This window comes from Nannospalax galili, unplaced genomic scaffold (assembly GCF_000622305.1).
Source record: "Nannospalax galili isolate Female #2095 unplaced genomic scaffold, S.galili_v1.0 scaffold302, whole genome shotgun sequence".
In the NCBI taxonomy this organism is placed as follows: domain Eukaryota; kingdom Metazoa; phylum Chordata; class Mammalia; order Rodentia; family Spalacidae; genus Nannospalax; species Nannospalax galili.
Window position 1 is genome coordinate 6,066,094 of NW_008350120.1, and position 6,275 is coordinate 6,072,368.

At 47.7% G+C, this 6,275-nt stretch overlaps 1 long non-coding RNA gene across 4 annotated transcripts in view; it reads left to right on the plus strand.

Moving 5' to 3' along the window:
- The first annotated feature begins 505 nt into the window (after nucleotides 1-505).
- LOC115072728 overlaps nucleotides 506-6,275 on the plus strand; it is a 12,720-nt gene continuing 6,950 nt past the window's right edge. For all 4 annotated transcript variants that reach the window (XR_003851752.1, XR_003851753.1, XR_003851751.1 and 1 more), the window contains exon 1: nucleotides 506-657. This is a non-coding gene — a long non-coding RNA (uncharacterized LOC115072728). The remainder of the gene's footprint in view (nucleotides 658-6,275) is intronic.

The following is a 6,275-nucleotide window of genomic DNA, read 5'->3' on the forward strand; positions in this document are numbered from 1 at the left end:
TCTGAAGGGCGTCCAGCTGCAAGTCTTTAGGAAACTGGTGTCAGTACCGGAAGAGCTGCTCTAGGTAATGAAAAAATAAAAGTCAGGAGCCATGAAGTCTCTCAGGCAGGTCGCGTACCGGTCAAGAATTCCAACTTACTGAGAAGTAAGTTTTATGGCCGACACATCTGGCTTGCCGATAAGTAAGTTCTATGGCCAGGATATCTGGCTTACTGATAAGTAAGTTTCATGGCCGAGACATCTCCAACTCACTGATAAATAAGTTTTATGGTTGAGACATCTGGCTTAGTGATAAGTAAGCTCCCCGCTCTCCCTGTAGCATTTTGTAATAGTTTAAACTAACCAATAACCGTGTTTCTGCTTCTGTATCCCGCTTCTGCTCTATAAAAGTTCCACAAACCCGACCTGAGGCGCGCAAGTCGTCCCCCCCCCCCCCAGGAGACTTTGTACCCACAGGTACCTGTGTACTAAATAAACCTCTTGCTGTTGCAACCCGAAGGCTGGCTTGTCCTCTGTGGTTTCACTCTTACAGTAATTTAAATGCCCAGCAACTTCCATCTGCATGACAAGCCACCCTTTCTTCAGCCCTTAATCCCTCTCCTCCTGCTCTGAAAATTTCTTTCCACAGCTCCCCAGGGTCTCAAGGCCCGACTCAGGGTAAGTAAGAACTTCAATACTCTGCCCTCCTTTGCATCTGTTTTTGTGGGACTCTGTGTATATGCACATCATTAAACTGGTTTTCTCCTGGTAAATAGGATATGTATCAATTTAAACTGTAGACTGAGCTAAAGATACCGACCTGGTGGGAAGCATGGGTAGAGTTTGCCCAGTGCCAGTCACTGGTGTTACACAGCTGGCTGGCCTCCGGGGTTAGTTAGGTTATTTCTTCCTCACTTGATCCTAACTCTCCCTGTGAGTGAGGTCCTTCCTGCCTTGGGGATCGAGACTGAGCCAGTGGGGCAGAGGTCCACATGTGATCTGAAGTGCCCTGAAAAAGCCACACCTGTGTGGAAGATTCTGAGACTGGGCTACTGATTAGAACTTTGTGGCTGTGGAGAGTTGAAATGTTGAAGGTCCTGAGCAAAATTATCTTGGACTAGCTTTAGTCCTTTAATAGTCATTTATCAATGACTGTGTCTGACCCCAACATTCTTGTGACTATTAAGTAAAATTATAAGTACAGTTTTGGGGGCATAAGCCCAGGCTCCAGCAATCCAACAAGCTGGGCTAGGTCATCAACTAAAGAGAAACCATGTGAAAAACACAGAGAGTGATTTATTCAATGTGGCCACGTAGAAAGAGGGGCAGATAAAGGGGTCCAGTGACCCCCCCCAAGATGATCTTCAAGGTATGGACATGAGCTTTAGTGTTTTTTTGTTTTTTGAGGTCTTGGGCTATGTAGCCCTGGCTAGCTAGGCGCTCACAGAGAGCCACCTGCCTCCGGAGTGCTCGGATTACAGGCAAGTTCCACCACCATCCAGGATGAGCTTTAGGCTTTAATAGAGGAAGAATTGGAGCAGGAAACAGGAGGTCTGCATAATAAAGCTGTTCTAGTCAAGGTGTGGTCCTACCCCTCACTATCTAAATTCTGGTGTTACAAGGTGGTCCAAAGAAGTGCTTCTGTCACTGGGGGGTGGTCACCCTGGTTCCTACAAGATGATCGCTTCTGGAGTACAGTTTTGCCCTCATGGAAAAGTGCCCCCATCAAAGTGATAGTGATCCTCCAGCCTCAGCCTCCCAAGAGCTAGGATTGCATACAACTATGAGGCACTGCCCACATCTCATCCTGCTTTCAGCTCCCTGAGGACATAAGTGAGGGGTTAATGCTTTGTAGTAAAAACAGCTAAGTGCCTGGTTCAAAACCTTTGGGATGCGCATTAACTTAGCAGCCCACTAGCTTCTACTGATCCAAAAGCCACACTATCATTAGACAGCATCTAAAACCTATAGCAGACATCACATTAACTTAGCAGCCCACTAGCTTCTACTGACCCAAAAGCCACACTATCATTAGACAGCATCTAAAACCTATAGCAGACATCACCCCACTGCCACCTGCTCCATCTGGCCCAGTTACAGTCAGTGGGCAGTCCTGGCTTCCAGAATGCTGGCCAAGAGCCCAGACCCTGAAATTCTAGTATCCACTGTATCCTATCTGCTCTGGAAACTGTGAAGGTCTCCTCACTAATGACTAGCCTTAACCCTCACAACCACCCCACTTAAGTACAGCTCACCCAGGGAACACAGGATCATCAGGCTCTTCATCTATCCTGGAAAGCTAGCCCACTGCCCCACAGAGGCTACACATGACTCTCCTGCTCCCGACCCTCCTTCCCCCACCTCCTGCCCCAGGGATCTGCAACTCTAGGTCTCTAGCCACTCCACCGGCTGGAATCAGGTGACTGCTGCCCATGTGACTGCGGGGTGCTGAGACAGGCAGATGTTGCTGAAGGGACGGGGCAGTAGCTGGTCTGGAAGAGCAGCGGCCATTAGGTACTCTTGCCAGTGAGGTTAGCTGATCCCAAAATGGGATCACCTGAGGTGGAGAGAATGGGAATCATTGTTGGGCTTCCTTGACTATCACCTTGGCACCTTAACAATGAACCCATTATGACTTCATTCTCATGAATGAACAGACAACTGCTGTTTTCCCACCTTAAAACTATTTTTACTCTGAAGTAAGGAAAAGTATCAAATCAAGGCAAACAGGAACTTTCTCTCTTTTCAATCTCTTCGAGTCTGGCTGTCCTAAGGTGGAATTCTCATGTGCTCAAGTCGTTTTATGATGTCATAATTTCTCATAAATCCTTGCTGGAACACATCTATCATTATGCCTGATTTAAAAAGCTCTTCCTGTTAGGTGCAATGGCCCATACTTGTAATCCCTGTGCTCCAGAGCTCAGAGGCAGTTTTGGCTACACAATGCCCAATATAAAAAGAAAAAAACAAAAGACTGTAAAACTATTGGAGACACCATACATGCCTGTGAGCTGCAGTCCCCTGAGGACAGCAGTGTGATGTGTACAAGGTGTCATGCTGTATCTGCTTCCAAGCTGCTGACACGCCAAAGTGCTCAGCACAAAGTCCTTCCAGCTCCCTGCTCTGAGAACCCTCACTTCCTTTACCCAGCTTGGCCACCCTTTGGAAGGTATTCATATTTCTAAGGACAGGGGAGATGTGGGTGGGGCTCAGGTGACCCCACTAGAAAACCAGGGCTTCAAATATCTCTTCAAACCTCTCTCTCTCAAACTGATTTTGTTGTTTGAGTACCCAAGACAAATGTGGGCCACTAGGACAGAGGCTGCGGACAACCCCTCTTTGCAACAGTGGAGAAGGACTTCCTTGGTCTTAGCTGACCTCCGCTCTCTGTCAGGGTCAGATGGAATAGCTTTCACCCTTTCTGCTTCTCCTGTACTCAGGTCCTCTACAAGAACAGGGCCTGCTTGTAACTAAGCCAACTCTCCAGCCTCAAGGAAACATGATTCAGAAGCAAGGCTAGAGTACAGAGATTCACAGCAAGCAGGCTCCTTGAGTTAGTGTGCTCAAAGCCAGTCAGTGATTGTTCCTTGGGGCTTCCTTCTGTGGGGTCCAGGAGGAGGAGTTGGTTGCTAAGGGTCCCAGTGTGGGTGGTTCTTTGTTTTGATTGGCAGGACTGTCCTTTCTTTCCCACAGTGCATCTGACTTTAATCATATGAATACCTGATTGTACATGGGCACAGGGTTGTGAATAGTTTTCCCCTAAAAGTTGTTTGCCTTATTGAGCATAATACCCCAAACAAGTTCAGGCTTGATGGGTTCCCTACCTCCCATCCCCAGATACGTTTCAGACTTGTTTGAATGAAAACGGGGGAGGGGGGTTGCCATAGGGCTGTCAAGGAGACAAACTCACTCCACTGTTTGAAGTGGGGTGTGTGTGCGTGCATGCGCAGCTCAGTAGTTTGGGGTACTAGGTTGCTAAGTGTATTGTTAGGAAAGGAGTGTGCAGAGCTTGTCAAGTGGAGTCCCAGACTGTTAAACTATCCCTATGCTTGCTTGCCTCAGTCTCACTCTATAGACCAGGCTAGCCCAGAGCTCACTATGTAGTCCAGACTGGCTTCAAACTCAAGACAGTTTTCTTGCCTCAGCTTCCTGAGGGTCCTGCTGGGATTACAAGTATGATCCACCACTGAAGGTTAAAAGGCTTTACATAGTCAGCTGATTGTCTCCAGCCCAGGCATCTTTGGGACCTAGTGACAGGCTCTCCTTGCCCAAAACAACCCTCAGGGACTGTGTGAGAGTGTACCTAGTTGTCCTGGTGGGAGAGAAGGAAATGGAGACTTGGCCCTGGGGTCTAGTTGAAGCCTTTCACCAGTAAGAATCAAGAATTCCAGCCCACAGGGGCTAGAGAGATGGCTCAGTGGTTAAGAGCTCTTACCGCTCTCCCAGAGGACTCAGGTTCAGTTCCCGACACCCACATGGCACCCAACAATCCTCTGAAGCTCCAGTTCCAGGGGATCCAACGTCCTCTTTTGGTCTCTGTGGGCATCGCATGCACGTGGTGCATGTATGTACAGGTAGGCAAAACAATCATGCACATAAAGTAAAAATAATAAAAAAATTTTCCAGCACAATTAACATTTGCTCTGAGGGTTGCCTACACAGAGAAAATATTCCCATTGTCTAGAGATTTTCAGATAGTCATAAAATAGGGCGGCAATATGGCACAACAGGTAAAGGCTCCTGTTCGGAGGTCTGGCAACCCAAGTTCAATGCCTGGAACACAGGAGAGATTTCTACAAGTTGTCCTCTGACTTCTACATATGTGTCTGAAAACACATAGGCAGACAAATGTAAAAAATGATAAGAATGCTTAAGTGACAGCAAACCATGCTTAAGGCCCAAGCATGTGTGGCCAAACCCCTTTCCCAACTATAAACCTGCAAATTTCTAGGAATCTCACAAAACTATAAACTGTTCTTTCTAGGAAAAAACCTGTAATTTCCCCTCAACCCTGCAGGATTTGTCTAGTCAGCTGAGAGTCCATCTGATGCTCCCAAGCTACTACCCCGTGATCTCAGATTCCTTGCCAACCCTTAACACGTAACTTCAGAAGCCACCAAAATCATCTATATATAGCTACTGTAAAGATACATGAAGGACTGACTCTTGAGAGGCCCACCCCCGGCACTGGTGTGTCTTAGCCTTTCCAACTGAGTACCTGTCTAATAACCATGTGCTTAAATCTGTGTTAAAAACCCTCTGTCAGCCAGGCGGGGTGGCATACACCCTTAGTTCCAACACTGGGGGGTAGAGAGTCAGGCAGAGCTCTGTGAGATCTAGGCCAGCCTGGTCTACATAGTGCGTTCCAGGAAGACCCTATCTCAAAAACAAAACAAAACAAAAAAATCCACTTTTAGTTTAGGCCCACCTGAATTAATTTAATCCAGCTCTAGGCCAGGCCTGGTGGTGCACACCATAAATCCCAGCAGAGGCAGGCTGATTTCTGTGAACTGTAGGCTAGCCTAGTCTACACTTTGAGAACCTGTCTCAAAATAAATAATAAACAGCTCCACTTCATCCTGGTTCTTCCTGAAATTCCTTTCTTCAAAATCAAGACTCCCAGCCTCACCTGAGTGGAAGCCTCTGCAAAGAACTCGGGCTTCTAGGGAACTGTGCCTGTGGCCTATACCCCACCCCACACTGCCACTGACAGATCTTCCTGAAAGGATTAAAATTTCCCCGGGCCGCCCCTGGGAAAGGAAAGGTTGGAGCCTGGGTCCAGTTGGAGGAGGAACTGGTCTTCCAGAAAGAGATTTCACAGGGTTCTGACACCTTGTCAGACCACCTTGCAGGAGAGACTGCAGTTGAGACAATTATGGGTCAGTGTTGGGGCGAGGGACACACCCCAAACTGTATTTAAGTTTGACTCTCACATGCCCTGAAGACAGTTGATTGTTCCTCTTTCCCAAGCGGCCACATTGAATGTTTCTCTGCTTTCCTGTCATTGCCTTTAGTTGGGGCGTTGAGGACCCGTGGCTGAGCCTAGCTTGTTAGAACTGCTGGACTCAGGCTGTGACCCTCACATTTCGGTAATAAGACAGCACAGATGCCAGCAACAAGTGTCTGGATCTGGAAATGAATCTAAGGTTGGTGCTGCTCAGAGGTAGAGCTCAGTTCAGTTCATGCTTAGAGGACCAGAAGCCCTGCAAAACCGCCCCCCAAAAGGAGGCAAGTACATGCCATCATATGCAAGGACGTTTTCCATAATGCTCTGCCCACTCCTACCAGGGCCCCCC